We start from the raw sequence: 16,952 nt of genomic DNA, 5'->3' as shown, positions 1-16,952 counted from the left end.
TTGATAATATGGGTAAATGTGGTAATCACATTGTTTTTTCATGTGAATCCTTCATAAGAGTGTAATCAATAATACCTTAATAAAAAATTTTTTAAAAAACAGGCTAAGAGCCACAGCAATAAGACAATACAAAGAAATAAAAGGTATCCAAATTGGTAAGGAAGATATTAAACTCTTACTATTTGAAGATGACATGATACTATATATAGAAAACCCTAAACAATCTACTCCAAAACTACAAGAACTAATAACTGAATTCAGCAAAGTTGCAGGATACAAAATTAATACACAGAAATCTGTTGCATTCCTATATCCTAACATGAACCAGCAGAAAGAGAAATCAGGAAAACAACTTCATCTACAATTGCATCAAAAAGAATAAAATACCTAGGAATAAACCTAACCAAGGCAGTGAAAGACCTTTACTCTGAAAACTACAAGACACTCATGAGAGAAATTAAAGAGGACACCAAAAAATTAAAATCTATCTTGTACTCACGGACAGGAAGAATTAATATTGTCAAGATGGTCATCCTGCCCCAAGGAATTTAGAGATTCAATGCAATCCCTATCAAAATACTAACAGCATTCTTCAATGAACCAGAACAAATTGTTCTAAAATTCATATGGAGCCACAAAAGACCCTGAATAGCCAAAACAATCCTGAGAAAGAAGAACAAAGTTGGGGGATTATGCTCCCTGACTTCAAGCTCTACTACACAGCCAAAGTAATCAAAACAATTTGGTGTTGACACAAGAATAGACCCATTGATCAATGAAACAGAATAGAGAGCCCAGATATAAACCCAAGCAAATATGGTCAAGTAATATACAATAAAGGAGCCATTCATATACAATGGGGAAAAGACAGCCTCTTCAACAACTGGTGCTGGGAAAACTGGACAGCTACGTGTAAGAATGAAACTGGATTACTGTCTAACCCCATACACAAAAGTAAACTTGAAATGGATCAAACACCTAAATGTAATCCATGAAGCCATAAAACTCTTAGAAGAAAACATAGGCAAACATCTCTTGAATATAAATATGAGCAACTTTTTCCTGAACGCATCTCCTTGGGCAAGAGAAACAAAAGTAAAAATGAACAAATAGGACTACACCAAGCTAAAAAGCTTCTGAACAGCAAAGGACACCATCAGTAGAAAACAAAGGCATCCTACAGTATGGGAGAATATATTCATAAATGACATATCCAATAAAGGGTTAACATCCACAATATATAAAGAACTCACATGCCTCAACACCCAAAAAGCAAATAACCCAATTAAAAAATGGGTGGAGGATATGAACAGACACTTCTCCAAAGAAGAAATTCAGATGGCCAACAGGCACATGAAAAGATGCTCCACATCACTAGTCATCATGGAAATGTATATTAAAACCACAATGAGATATCACCTAACACCAGTTAGTAAGGCCAACATCGAAAAGACTAGGAACAACAAATGCTGGCAAGGATGCAGAGAAAGGGGAACCCTACTGCTGGTGGGAATGTAAACTAGTTTCACCATTCTGAAAAGCAGTATGGAGGTTCCTCATAAAACTCAAAATAGAAATACCATTTGATCCAGGAATTCCACTTCTAGGAATTTACCCTAAGAATGCAGCAGCCAAATTTGAAAAAGACAGATGCACCCCTATGTTTATCACAGCACTATTTACAATAGCCAAGAAATGGAAGCAACCTAAGTGTCCATCAGTAGATGAATGGACAAAGAAGATATGGTATATATACACAATGGAATACTATTCAGCCATAAAAAGAAAACAAATTCCACCATTTGCAACAACATGGATGGAGCTAGAGGGTATTATGCTCAGTGAAACAAGCCAGGCGGAAAAAGACAAATACCAAATGATTTCCCTCATTTGTGGAGTATAACAAGGAAGTAAAACTGAAGGAACAAAACAGCAGCAGACTCACAGACTTCAAGAAGGGATTAGAAGTTAACAAAGGGAAAGGATGGGGGAAGGTGGCTTGGGTGGGAGTGAGAAGGGGATTGAGGGGTATTATGATCAGTACACATGGTGTGGGCAGGTCACGGGAAAGTGCAGCACAGAGAAAACAAGTAGTGTCTGTGTGGCATCTTACTACACTGATGAACAATGACTTCAATGGGATATGGGGGTGACTTGATAATATGGGTGAATGTAGTAACCACAATGTTTTTCATGTGAAACCTTCTTAAGGAGTGTATCAATGATACCTTAATAAATAAAAGGAAATTGCAAAATAGACTTGGTGATTGACTGAAAATGGGATAAGGAAAAAGTAAAACCTGAGTTTCTGGATAGAGAGGAATGGCATTATTAGTTTCTTTTATACATAAAAGGATGGCCCAGAAATACAAAGTAATTTGTCCAAAGTCATAGACTGTAATAAGCAGAATTGAAACTTGAACATCAGACTCCTTGTTCAACTTAGGTACTCTTTCCACTACAACACAACACATCAAGAAAGAATAATATCTTATATTTGTATAGCACTCTATAATTTACAAAGGGCTTTTACATACATTATTTCACTCAGTATTCTTAACAACCTATGAGTTAGACAGGACAGGCAGGCATCATTATCACTTGACCAATGAGTACACTTAGAGTAAGAAAATTAATACAACTACTTAAGATCCTCAGACAAATATCTAATTTTCATCTGTTGGATTAAAGGAGGGCCTTAAGGTGGGAAGTGAGACTCAAGTGATGGATTTGGGATGGTTGAACATAATAGATATTGAGGGGAGAAAAGGGGTAGAAATAGAGGTGGTCTGGGTAAGTTTCAGGGCTACCAAATTGCATAACTACATGTCATAATTTTTACAGGCTAACAGTAGGATTGCTGCCCCCTGGAGTTGTATAAAATAAAGTAGGAATTTTAAATAAAGTAGGAGTCAACAACCCATAGATCAGGATCTACTGGTAGATCTAGAACCTCGCCTCATGGACGTCTAACCAAGCTGATTCCCAATAATGTCTTCTCCTCTCTGCTATACCCGCTTTCTGCCACATGTTTCAGCTGATATTCCCAGAGTAAAGAGGAAAAAGAACAGCCAGAAACTACTGCTCAGGGACTACTGTAGCTGTCCTGATCTTAAGACTCAGATTAACTGAAGGTCCTCCATATGATAAAGTTGGAGATCACCATAATAAAGGATTGGGAGGAGACAAAAATGGTCTCATGTGTCCATTTCTACTTGCATAGTGGACAAAAATTCTAAAAAGTGCCAGGATAATCCTGTTAAACCTTCTTAGAACATGATAATACTCACATTAACTATAAATGTAACAAGAGTAAAAAGGCAGGTCATAACAGGTATTCATTTGGCAATCCATTCATGCATTAAATCAAATTAACAGAATACTAACAGATTACAAACAAAATTTACTACATAAATTTCTGAGCAAATTGTGTTTTGGTACAACACAAAACTAGGACACAAATGGTCTATGCAGATGTTTCAAATAAAGAAGATAATCTAAAACTGATTAGATGCTTCAACTGTAGAACAGGACCTAAAACTAGCACTCGTAGTCCTCAAATGACCATGTCAAATAACTGCAGTTAAGGGTCCCTGCCTCATATTTCAACAAAGGAAACACACTATTCTTACAGAAACACAACTGAAAACAAAGGCTAGGCAAATGTACTCTGCTTTGCTTGAAGACATCTCTGATGGCATTCTACCAACAATCACAAAATATATTTCTTTCTCTTCCCTTGCCTAACCCCCTTCTACATCTCCCAACTTCTCCTTAGACTTCCCACTGCAAATTGATGTGCACATTGCTCTCTAGAGTTACTTCAAGCTACTAGGGTTACTGACCCCAGCTACTCCGCGTAAATATCATTTAACTGTCTGTATAGTTGTGTCACTAAGAAAACTTACTACAAAATTTAAACTACTCAGGAAACAAATTAGAGTGGAGACGGGATGAAATTTAGGCAGTGTGATTCCAAAGCCCATGCTCTTAACCCTCTCCAAAACAGCGTATACAAAGGAATTTACCACAGATTACATAGCTGTTCAAAGCATTCAAAAAATGGCTGAATTGGAAAACCCAGTCCTCCCTCTGTTGTTCTTCCATTACACTCACAATACTTCTGACACCAAATGTGTGGGGGGTGGTTTCCACCACCAAGCAATTCTCAGTGCTACCAGCTGAGCGTCCTACAATTCAACTCAATTCTGACATTATCTCCCTGGAGATGTGGTCAAGATTCCACAGAGGAAGGGCTCAGTCTCACAATACTGTTGCCACCCTACTTCTCACAGACTTAAATAGCTGTTCAAGGCATTCGAAAGATGGCCCACAACTAACACTTTCAATACTCCTCCCCAACATAAAATCTCTACTACCATCAGGCAAGTGCTCTTACTGCCATTCAGCCCCTGCTTGCCATTTCTTTCTATGCCTTTGTTTAGACTAGTCCCCTCACCTAGAATGTTCTCTTCCACATAGTTAAATCCTATCACCCCACTCATCTGTAAACTCCACAAAAGCAGCACCACATTTGTTGTATTGACTATCATTTCCCCAGGGCCATGCATGTACATGACAGCTACTCAAATAATTGCTGAGTGAGTAAATGAAACCAAGTCCCACCCCCTCCAAGAAAAATAATGTCAAATACTCAGACCCACTTTCTTTTTGAATTCTGAAAATCCATAGAATCAGCATCATAGATTAGTACTCAATTTCTCTGTAATTGTTTGGCATGAGTCTTCTTTCTCTGGCTAGACATTGGATCATATGCCTTATGCTTCTCTGTATATCTTACAGGGCCTATGTAAATAGTAGATATACAATTATTAATTGGAGTGGCTAATGTAATTTATGAAAATTCAATTTACATACAACTTTGTAAGAATGCCACTATTTTGATGGTTGGTCAGACATGCACAAAGCCTTTTCCATTGCCTACACTGTATATTTCAGAAACAAGTATGGTTCAGCATTTGGCAACTAAAAATAATCCAGAAAATCTCAATGGCCAGAGTCTGTGGCTCACAAATTATGCACGCAGACTGTTATAAGTTTTCTTGGCAGAGAAGAAGAATGAGTACATCAGGGTGATTTGACTTGCTAGCTATCATAGTTCTCATAGTTCTGAGATGTGATATTAGCATACTATAGGTGTGCTGTAGGCTATCTCCCAATCTGAGTCTTCCATTTACTGTGGTGCAGTTTAGAAATTAAATATTCCTTGCAGGAACTGATTGATTTGTATATTCCTCTGTAGTAATTTTATAGTACATTTATAAATTTGCTATACTAAATTTATAGTACAGCAAAACTATAATTTACAGTATTATATAGGTTGCTAAAACTACTTTCACAGTAAATAATATATTAAAAGAATAAATTAATCAAACTTTATTGTATGTTTACTACCTGCCAGGCACTGCTCTTAGGGTTGTATATGTATTAACTCATTGACAGTTCTGTAAGGTAGGTACTGTTATGCTCCTCATTTTAGGAATCTGAAGGAGCTGAAGCACAAAGGTAAGAAATCTGCACAGAATCATACAAGTAGTAAGTAGAGGAGCTGGGATTCAAACCCAGCCAGTATGACACCAGAGTTCACACTCTTAAAACTACATTATACTGCCTCCCCAAAACTGTACATTACAACACAATGGTGAAGTTAGGATATCTTGAAATTATCAAGAGAATGATATCCAGTAGTCCAGAAAATGTAACCAGCAATGTTCCAATTTACACTCGCTTATCAACTTTTACTATATGTTCTTTTAGTATGGTTTAAATTCTAAACCTGTTATAAATCTCAAAGTCTAGCCAAGTTCATAGATATGTTTACTGCCAAGATAAAAAAACACACGTGGACCATGTCTTTTCTCTCCCTGGGAGACTGAGAACACAAATAAGCTAAGACCAACACCATTTTAAACATTAAGTCCCTTAGCATATCTTTATATAATGTAATTAAGCTAAAAATAAAAGTATGGGTGCTTACTTTTGAATTTAGTTTGAAAGTACCAAGGAAATTTTGATCGGCCAATACTTCAATTTTTAATCATCAAATCAATTTTCCCATTGACCCTTTCAAAGAAGATAAATGAGTGTTCCTCTCTTTAGGACACATAAGGAACTTAATTCCAACAAACCTAATTTTGCTCAAATGTGTATTACTTTTAAAAAATACAGTTCCCTTATGTTAGGTAAGAGCACAGATTCGAAAGCCAGACTAACTGGCTTTAAATCTCAGCGTAGCCACTTGCTAGGTCTAGGAATAAAATTTGGTCCTAGAAGGAATATGTCAACTCTCACCAAAGTGCAAACAACAGACAATACCAGATTTGTTTTTTCACTACAGACAGGAACAGTTCTGGTGTCCTTCACTTAGAAGCACTACAAAAAAATAATAGTGAAAGATTCAAGATGCCATGACTTACCACTTTCCATAAAGTTAAGAAACAGGAATTTGTGGGTTGCTTTTGTAGTAATTTGTAATAAATGATAATTTTTGTAATAAAACTCTTAGGTAATCCTAATCATACCCTGACACTCAAGGTCAAATAACATACTGTACTAAATAAATAATTCCTTTATCCATCATCATACAATGAATTTAAGGCTTTAAAACTATCTGAAGACTACCTAGCCTTTTATGATTAAAATTAACATTGTCATCACCTAGTTAGAAAAAAATGAGCTAGACAAAACATTTGGCTTTAGATGGACAATGCTTGAAGACATATGACACCAATCTACTAATATATAAAAATGCATTTACAGTTGTGATTAGAAATTAATACCAGGGTTTTGTGGATATATATCTGAACTAAAAAGTGTTATTTAGAATTGGTAAAATAAGAAAAAGTATTTATTGTCCCAAATGAAACCAGGTGTATACAATAACTTAATATTAGTGTTTCAATCACATAATGAAAATATTTATTAATAAATATAGTATATATTAACTTAATGCTATTAGATTAGTAATATTTAATACTATTAGATTAATAATTAACTTGATGACTCAATTAGAATTCTTAGAGCACATAATCTTATCATCACCAAAAAAATTATACCTTCTTTTCCTACCATGTAAGTGCAAGGATCAACAAAGAAGATTACACTTAGAACTCTAAACAACTAAACTCTTTATAGGCTTTTGTTAGTTTAAGCAGCAGCTCTTTTTTTTTAATTAAGGTATCATTGATATACACTCTTATGAAGGTTTCACATGAAAAACAATGTAGTTACTGCATTCACCCATATTATTGAGTCCCCTCTATACCCCATTGGAGTCACTGTCCATCAGTGTAGTAAGATGCCACAGAGTCCCTACTTGTCTTCTCTGTCAAGCATCAACTCTTAACTGTCTTCATGACACCAGAGGTTAAATACAAATTTATCCTAAATTGTCCTGAGAATTTTCTTTAGAGGACTCTCCATTGTGGAAATGTTTTCTCTGTTTTTATATCTCTATTGACAGTTTTTCAGGTCTTAACAGAGACTTCTTAATGCTACCTTCTCCTGGGTAGCAGGTAGCAAGCTTCAGGTGAACATTCAAGGCAGCAGTAACCATTTTCATCACAATTCAAAGTACACAGTGCTCTACAAACTCAGGTGGGAGTAGGGAAGGGAGGTAATCCCAGTATTATTCCCTCCCTATCTACTTTGGTTCAGACATCAAATGTACAAGCAGGATCAGCAGCAATGACAACATAAAACAATTTTTTACAAACAAAATCAGCTAAGGTAAATGATCAGGCTAAAAAAATTTTCCTAAGATGTGATTACCTAAGAATACCCAGTTATTTCAATTAGTAAATTGTTAAAATGTACTCCTGATTATAGGTCTGGAAAACTGGCCTTCTATACCAGAGAATTATAAAGTAAAAATAAGTAAAAAGAAATTAAACCCTTGAGCCATAGCTGTATAATTCTGTGAACAGAAAACATGGGACAAAGTGCAACTAATTGGCTCAAAACAGGGATATTTTATCCTCATTTCCTTCAGGGAAAGAAGTTATCTGGAAAGTGATGTAATCTACCAATATCCCACACATTTGAGCCCAAAGAAATGAAGAAATCATTTCAGTTTTTTAACAGTGCTGGAGAAACTAGGAACATATTTATGAAACAGAAACATCTTACCCTTTCACTTTTAGGAAACACACTCTAAAGGTACTGTGATACTTTTCCTACCATACTATCTCAGCAAGAAAGTAAGCAAGTTATATCACATTAAATCACCATGAAGGCTGAGATTTAAATCATAAGTGAAAAAAATGATTGCTGGGATGGTAGATTGAACTGACATAGACCGCCTAACTGTTGCCTGTCTCCCCCACCCAACTCCTCCACCCCATCTTGATTTATGTCCTAAGAAAAGATTACTGTTTAAAAACAAAACTCTGTAAAATCTTTAAACACTCTGCTGCCTTTAACAAAGACAAGTAAAGGGAATTTTGAGATGAAACTCCCAAATATTATTCTCATCTAAGCCAGTGCCTATATTACCTCAGACATATCTCCCCTCACGGGGGCGGAACCAAAATGGCAGCGTGAGTAGGACAGTGGGAATCTCCTCCCAAAAACATATATATTTTTGAAAATACAACAAATACAACTATCCTTAAAAGAGAGACCAGAAGATACAGGACAACAGCCAGACCACATCCACACCCACGAGAACCCAGTGCCTGACAAAGGGGGTAAGATACAAGCCGAGGCCTGTTGGGACCCAAGCGCCTCTCACCCCAGCTCCCAGCAGGAGGAGAGGAGTTGGAGCAGGGAGGGAGAGGGATCCCAGGACTGCTAAACAGCCAACCCTAGCCATCCGCACCCAGGCGTGGGGTGCTGGATACTAGGGAAACAGGACAGTAACACCTGTGAGGAGGTCCCCACAGTCGGTGCCTCTGGGACAAAGAAAAGCAAGTGCTTTCTGAAAGTCTTAAAGGGACAGGGACCCCACAGATGGACGGAAGCGTCCTGGGACACTTAGCCCAGCAGCTGGGAATCCAGGGAAACTCCGGGCACCCAAACCCCCTGGGCAGCAGCTCTGAGACCCCTCATGGCAATAAACTGCACCCCCGTCTGTTCCCACTACAGCTTCCAGCCATAGCAGAGCAGCAGCCTGAGGCTGGCCATGCCCACAGCACGGGAGCTTCCTCAATAGCGGCTGGGCAAGAAAGACCCAGTCTACACGCAATTGCACAACACAAGCCGCTAGGGGTCACCGTTGTTCCAGTAAAGAAAGGCCAGGAGCAAGTGGAAAAGGTCTTGGCTGTCCCAGCTGACAGACGAGTCAATAGCACACCACTGCATCTATCAACATGAAAAGTCAAAAAAATTTGATCCAGACCAGGCAAACCCAGACACCTTCAACATCCTCTCCTGAGAAGGAATCTGGGGAGGTAGATTTAACCAATCTTCCTGAAAAAACAATTAAAAACAAAAGTCATAACCATGCTGATGGACTTGCAGAGAAATATGCAAGAACTAAGGAGGGAGAATACAGAAATAAAACAATCTCTGGAAGGACTTCAAAGCAGAAAGGACGAGATACAAGATACCATTAATGGACTAGAAAACAGAGAAAAGAACGCAGAGAAGCTGATGCAGAGAGAGATAAAAGGATCTCCAGGAATGAAACAATATTAAGATAACTGTGTGACCAATCGAAAAGGAACAACATTCGCATCATAAGAGTACCAGAGAAGAGAGAGAAAAAGGGATAGAAAGTGTTTTTGAAGAAATAATTGCTGAAAACTTCCCCAAACTAGGGGAGGAAATGGCCTCTCAGACCACAGAAACACACAGAACTCTCATGACAAGGAGCCCAAGGAGGGCAACACCAACTCACATAAAAATTAAACTGGGAAAGATCAAAGACAAGGACAGAGTATTAAAGGCAGCCAGAGAGAAACAAGGTCGGTTACCTACAAAGGAAAACCCATTAGGCCATCATCAGACTTCTCAACGGAAACCTTACAGTCCAGAAGAGAATGGCATGATATATTTAATGCAATGAAACAGAAGGGCCTTGAACCAAGAATACTGTATCCAGCACTATTACCATTTAAATATGAAAGAGGGATTAAACAATTCCCAGACAAGCAAAAGTAGAGGGAATTTGCCTCCCACAAACCACCTCTACAAGTGTTTACAGGTATCTTAGAGGGACTGCTCTAGAAGGGAACACTCCTGAAAAGAGCACAGAACAAAACACCCAACACATGAAGAATGAAGAAGGAGGAATAAGAAGGAAGAGAAATAAAGAATCATCAGTGTTTATAATAGCTCAATAAGTGAGTTAAATTAGACAGTAAGATAGTAAAGAAGCTAACCTTGAACCTTTGGTAACCACAAACTTAAAGCCTGCAATGGCAATAAGTACATACCTTTCAATAATCACCCTAAATGTAAATGTACTAAATCCAGCAATCAAAAGACACAGAGTAATAGAATGGATAAAAAAGCAAGACCCATCTATATGTTGCTTACAAGAGACTCACCTCAAACCCAAAGACATGCACAGATTAAAAGTCAAGGGATGGAAAGAGATATTTCATGCAAACAACAGCGAGAAAAAAGCAGGTATTGCAATACTAGTATCAGACGAAAGAGACTTCAAAACAAAGAAAGTAACAAGACATAAAGAAAAACATTACATAATGATAAAGGGCTCAGTCCAACAAAAGGATATAACCATTATAAACATATATGCACCCAATACAGGAGCACCAACATATGTGAAACAAATACTAACAGAATTAAAGGAGGAAATAGAATGCAATGCATTCATTTTGGGAGACTTTAACACGCCACTCACTCCAAAGGACAGATCCACCAGACAGAAAATAAGTTAGGACACAGAGGCACTGAACAGATGGACCTAATAGACATATATAGAACTCTACATCCAAAAGCAACAGGATACACATTCTTCTCAAGTGCACATGGAACATTCTCCAGAATAGACCACATACTAGGCCACAAAAAGAGCCTCAGTAAATTCCAAAAGAATGAAATCCTACCAACCAACTTTTCAGACCACAAAGGTATAAAACTAGAAATAAATTGTACAAAGAACGCAAAAAGGCCCATAAACATATGGAGGCTTAACAACATACTCCTAAATAATCAATGGATCGATGACCAAATTAAAATGGAGATCCAGCAATATATGGAAACAAATGACAACAACACAAAGCCCCAACTACTGTGGGACACAGCGAAAGCAGTCTTAAGAGGAAAGCATATAGCAATCCAGGCATATTTCAAGAAGGAAGAACAATCCCAAATGAATAGTCTAATGTCACAATTATCAAAACTGGAAAAAGAAGAACAAATGAGGCCTAAGGTCAGCAGACCGAGGGACATAATAAAGATCAGAGAAGAAATAAATAAAATTGAGAAGAATAAAACAAAAGAAAAAATCAATGAAACCAAGAGCAGGTTCTTCAAGAAAATAAACAAAGTAGATAAGCCTCTTGCCAGACTTATGAAGAGAAAAAGAGAGTCAACACACATCAACAGAATCAGAAATGAGAAAGGAAAAATCACAATGGACCCCACAGAAATACAAAGAATTATTAGAGAATACTATGAAAACCTATATGCTAACAAGCTGGAAAACCTAGGAGAAATGGACAACTTCCAAGAAATGGGCAACAAAAATACAACCTTCCAAGAATGACCCAGAAAGAAATTCCAAGAAATGGACAACAAAAATACAACCTTCCAAGACTGACCCAGAAAGAAACAGAAAATCTAAACAGACCAATTACCAGCAGTGAAATTGAAACAGTAATCAAAAAACTACCCAAGAACAAAACCCCCGGGACAGATGGATTTACCTCGGAATTTTATCAGAAATACAGAAAAGACATAATACCCATTCTGCTTAGTTTTCCAAAAAATAGAAGACGAGGGAATACTCCCAAACTCATTCTACAAAGCCAACATCACTCTAATACCAAAACCAGGCAAAGACCCCACCAAAAGAGAAAACTACAGACCAATATCCCTGATGAACGTACATGCAAAAAAACTCAACAAAATATTAGCAAACCGAATTCAAAAATACACAAAAAGGATCATACACCATGACCAAGTGGGATTCATCCCAGGGATGCAAGGATGGTACAACATTCGAAAATCCATCAACATCATCCACATCAACAAAAAGAAGGACAAAAAACACATGATTATCTCCATAGATGCTGAAAAAGCATTTGACAACATTCAACATCCACTCATGATAAAAACTCTCAACAAAATGGGCATAGAGGGCAAGTATCTCTACATAATATAGGCCAGATATGATAAACCCGCAGCCAACATCATACTGAACAGCTGGAGGCGGAAAGCTTTTCCTCTGAGACTGGGAACAAGACAGGGATGCCCACTCTCCCCACTGTTATTCAACATAGTACAGGAGGTCCTAGCCATGGCAATCAGACAAAACAAAGAAATACAAGGAATCCAGATTGGTAAAGAAGAAGTCAAACTGTCACTATTTGCAGATGACATGATACTGTACATAAAAAACCCTAAAGACTCCACTCCAAAACTACTAGAACTAATATAGGAATTCAGCAAAGTTGCAGGATACAAAATTAACACACAGAAATCTGTGGCTTTCCTATACACTAACAATGAACTAATAGAAAGAGAAATCAAGAAAACAATTCCATTCACAACTGCATCAAAAAGAATAAAATACCGAGGAATAAATCTTACCAAGGAAGTGAAAGACCTATACACTGAAAACTATAAGACACTCTTAAGAGAAATTAAAGAGGTCACTAACAAATGGAAACCTATCCCATGCTCCTGGCTAGGAAGAATTAATATCGTCAAAATGGCCATCCTGCCCAAAACAATATATATATTCGATGCAATCCCTATCAAATTACCAACAGCATTCTTCAATGAACTGGAACAAATAGTTCAAAAATTCATATGGAAACACCAAAGACCCCAAATAGCGAAAGCAATCCTGAGAAGGAATAATAAAGTATGGGGGATCTCACTCCCCAACTTCAAGCTCTACTACAAAGCCACAGTAATCAAGACAATTTGGTCCTGGTACAAGAACAGAGCCACAGACCAATGGAACAGAATAGAGACTCCAAACATTAACCCAAACAGATATGGACAACTAATATTCGATAAAGGGGCCATGGACATACAATGGGGAAATGACAGTCTCTTCAACAGATGGTGCTGGCAAAACTGGACAGCTACATGTAAGAGAATGAAAGTGGATCACTGTCTAACCCCATACACAAAAGTAAATTCGAAATGGATCAAAGACTTGAATGTAAGTCATGAAACCATAAAACTCTTAGAAAAAAACATAGGCAAAAATGGCATGGACATATACATGAGTGACTTCTTCATGAACATATCTCACTGGGCAAGGGAATCAAAAGCAAAAATGAACAAGTGGGACTATATCAAGCTGAAAAGCTTCTGCACAGCAAAAGACACCATCAATAGAACAAAAAGGTACCCTGCAGTATGGGAGAATATATTCATAAATGACAGATCCGATAAAGGGTTGACATCCAAAATATATAAAGAGCTCACACACCTCAACAAACAAAAAACAAATAATCCAATTAAAAATGGGCAGAGGAGCTGAATAGACAGTTCTCTAAAGAAGAAATTCAGATGGCCAACAGACACCTGAAAAGATGCTCCACATCGCTTGTCATCAGAGAAATGCAAATTAAAACCACAATGAGATATCACCTCACACCAGTAATGATGGCTACCATCCAAAAGACAAACAACAACAAATGTTGGCAAGGTTGTGGAGAAAGGAGAACCCTCCTACACTGCTGGTGGAAATGTAAATTAGTTCAACTACTGTGGAAAGCAGTATGGAGGTTCCTCAAAATGCTCAAAATAGAAATACCATTTGACCCAGGAATTCCACTCCTAGGAATTTACCCTCAGAATGCTGCACTCCAGTTTGAAAAAGACAGATGCACCCCTATGTTTATCGCTGCACTATTTACAATAGCCAAGATATGGAAGCAACCTAAGTGCCCATTAGTAGATGAATGGATAAAGTAGATGTGGTACATATACACAATGGAATATTACTCAGCTATAAGAAAAAAACAGATCCTACCATTTGCAACAGCATGGATGGAGCTAGAGGGTATTATGCTCAGTGAAATAAGCCAGGCAGAGAAAGACAAGTACCAAATGATTTCAGTCATATGTGGAATATAAGAAAAAAGGAAAACTGAAGGAACAAAACAGCAGCAGAATCACAGAACCCAAGAATGGACTAACAGTTAGCAAAGGGAAAGGGACTGGGGAGGATGGGTGGGAGGGGAGGGATAAGGGCGGGGAAAAAGAAAGGGGGCATTATGATTAGCATGTATAGTGTGAGGGGGCACGGGGAGGGCTGTGCAGCACGGAGAAGACAAGTAGTGATTTTACGGCATCTTACTATGCAGATGGACAGTGACTGTGAAGGGGTATGTCGGGGGAGGACTTGGTGAAGGGGGGAGCCTAGTAAACATAGTGTTCTTCATGTAATTGTAGATTAATGATACCAAAATAAAAATAAATAAATAAATAATATAAATCGGTGAACACATACACACACAAAAAAATCTCCCCTCACGATTTACTTTCCCAAGTGGCAAATGAAGATTATTTTCACTCATTGGGGTGTTAAAAGTCTTGATTAAAGTTTGTGGAGCATTTAAATATATATAGAAGCACTTCTAATGTGTAATTTACAGAAAGGAATGTATGGCCTTTGAGACTTCACAGAAGACTAATGTGTTAGTTGGGGTTATTTTTGTTCACTCTCTTCCTCTCATTTTCAAACAAATTTCATCTCTTCTGCTTGCGTTCAAAGAAAAACAACCTTCGACATTAGAGACCAGAGATGTTAACCTATCCTTTAGAAGGACTAATGTTTAACCCTACCTAGAGGCCAATAATCAATGTATTTCTAAGACTTTGATTGGATAGAAAGTAATTTCTATCAGGTTTAACGAGCACCAGTAGAAAAATCAATTTGGAGGAGAAGAGGAAATGAAGAAATTCCTTGTGGAAAACCTGGACCAGCTTCTGGCTTTAGACTATGTTGTTATTGTTCCTCGCAATTTAAAAAATGATTCCAAATTATATTTAAGACACAACACTCAATCAGAATTAAAGTATAACCAGCTGTACTTCATTCTCTTTTAGATATGACTTTACATCAGAATTCAATCTTATGCATTAACAGTTTTTGTTATTTATGCATTTTTTTCTCTATACAAGCTTTTTTATTGGCTAGAAGATAGTTGGATATGTTTGTAAGCTTGCCAACTTTGTATTCTATGTATTTTTTAATTTCACCAGTGACATCTTGGAAGATGTGGCTGTGTTAGAAATAGGTATGTTGACATACAGTGTTGTTGGATGTCCTGCATCTTTCCAGTACCACAAACCTTTGCTCACATAATTTCTTCTACCTGGGCTGCCCTCCCCTACCACCATTCCTGCAGAGCTAAATCCTAGCCATTTTCCAAGGCTCAAATGCTCCCGTTCCTGCACTCTCATAACACTTTGTTTCTAATACACAACGTTACTTAGATTAAAAGGGTGTATCTATCTTTCCTGTTACATTGTGAGAACATCACACACACACACACACACACACACACACACACACAAACCCTGTCATGACTGTAGGCACAGGTTTGAAAGATAAAAAATAAAATCTCAGTTCAAAACATCCTAAAAGCATGAGATAAGCACCCTAGTTATTCAGTCAGTGGGGCTGCTAGAACTTACTTGAACTCAACAAGACTTAAACTCTCGTGAGGCCAGGGACTCTCCTATTTCTTGTGTATACCTCCTACCACTCCCCACACTTCAGTACCACCTAATTCAATGTTCTGCACACATTAAGTGTCAGTACAAGGCCATACCACTGCAGTCCTGAAGAGGCTGTAATTAAAACAAAGATAAGATTCTGAAAAATATTAACTTATACAACAATGAAAGAGTTGTCGGTGCTTAGGATAACCTCAGCGTCTACAACAAAAAGTGTTAAAGGTAAAGATGCCACAAAATACGGCAAGTATGAAGAGTAACTTCACTGGGAAGGGGACAGATGAACAAAATGAAATGGAAACAAGAGTGTTCGCTCTCAGTTTAGCTTACGCTCCCACAGAGAAGCAAGAAGCAAAATATCTAATTGTTTTACGTTATTTCTTTACTAATGGTGACCTGATCAGTCCATGTGACTTCCAATACCGGACACAAACCTTGTATTTTCAATTAATTACAGGCCACGGATGATCAGGACACGTCCCCAGGAGGGTACAAGAAAGTGACACTGTCAGGAGCTCATCTCCCCTCCCCTATGCCCATGAGCGTGGTAAATAACCTCATTTATGAAGAAGTGAGAGCCTGAAGACTGCCCCCAGGTTACCACCACCTTTTCGCCACGCTCGGCGGTACAGACTGACAGGACAGAACACCTCTCCAGTAAGAGGGGATGACGGGAAGCCGAGAGGATTTACCTGGCTCTTTTATCCTACGGTTAAACCTCCAGCCCTACGCAGCCCGTGGCAGCGACAAATCCACGCGAGCAGGCTCCAGTCACACACGAGAAGTCAGGGCAGGGGCGGCTAGCGGGGAGGTGGGGCGGCGGGGGCGGCGGGGGCAACTCCTCCCTCGGCTTCTTCTCTTCCTCCACCCACCACCGCGAGGCGGATGGCTTTTACTCCTCCCTCCTTTTCTCCCCCCACTTCCGGCCGATACCCACCCGGAAGCCGGGGCGGGTCAGGCCGGCGGAGGCGCGGGTCACGTGCAAGGAAACCGAGTACTGGAGCCGAGCGTCATCCGCCTCCTGCTGCCTCTGGTCCAACGCACACCCTCTGGCGGATGGAAATCTTCGTCTAGGGCGCTGCCGCGAACTCCCGCCC

At 38.6% G+C, this 16,952-nt stretch overlaps 1 protein-coding gene across 4 annotated transcripts in view; it reads right to left on the bottom strand.

Moving 5' to 3' along the window:
• Positions 1-16,736, bottom strand: part of ATP7A (ATPase copper transporting alpha) — a 155,647-nt gene extending 138,911 nt beyond the window's left edge. For all 4 annotated transcript variants that reach the window (XM_073228031.1, XM_037021886.2, XM_037021885.2 and 1 more), the window contains exon 1: positions 16,548-16,736. The gene's annotated coding sequence lies outside the window, so the exon portion shown is untranslated. The remainder of the gene's footprint in view (positions 1-16,547) is intronic.
• Between the last annotated feature and the right edge of the window lie 216 nt (positions 16,737-16,952).

Source organism: Manis javanica, chromosome X (assembly GCF_040802235.1).
Source record: "Manis javanica isolate MJ-LG chromosome X, MJ_LKY, whole genome shotgun sequence".
Lineage (NCBI taxonomy): Eukaryota > Metazoa > Chordata > Mammalia > Pholidota > Manidae > Manis > Manis javanica.
Note: the sequence above shows the minus strand (reverse complement) of the source record. Positions and strands in the feature narration are given on the sequence as shown.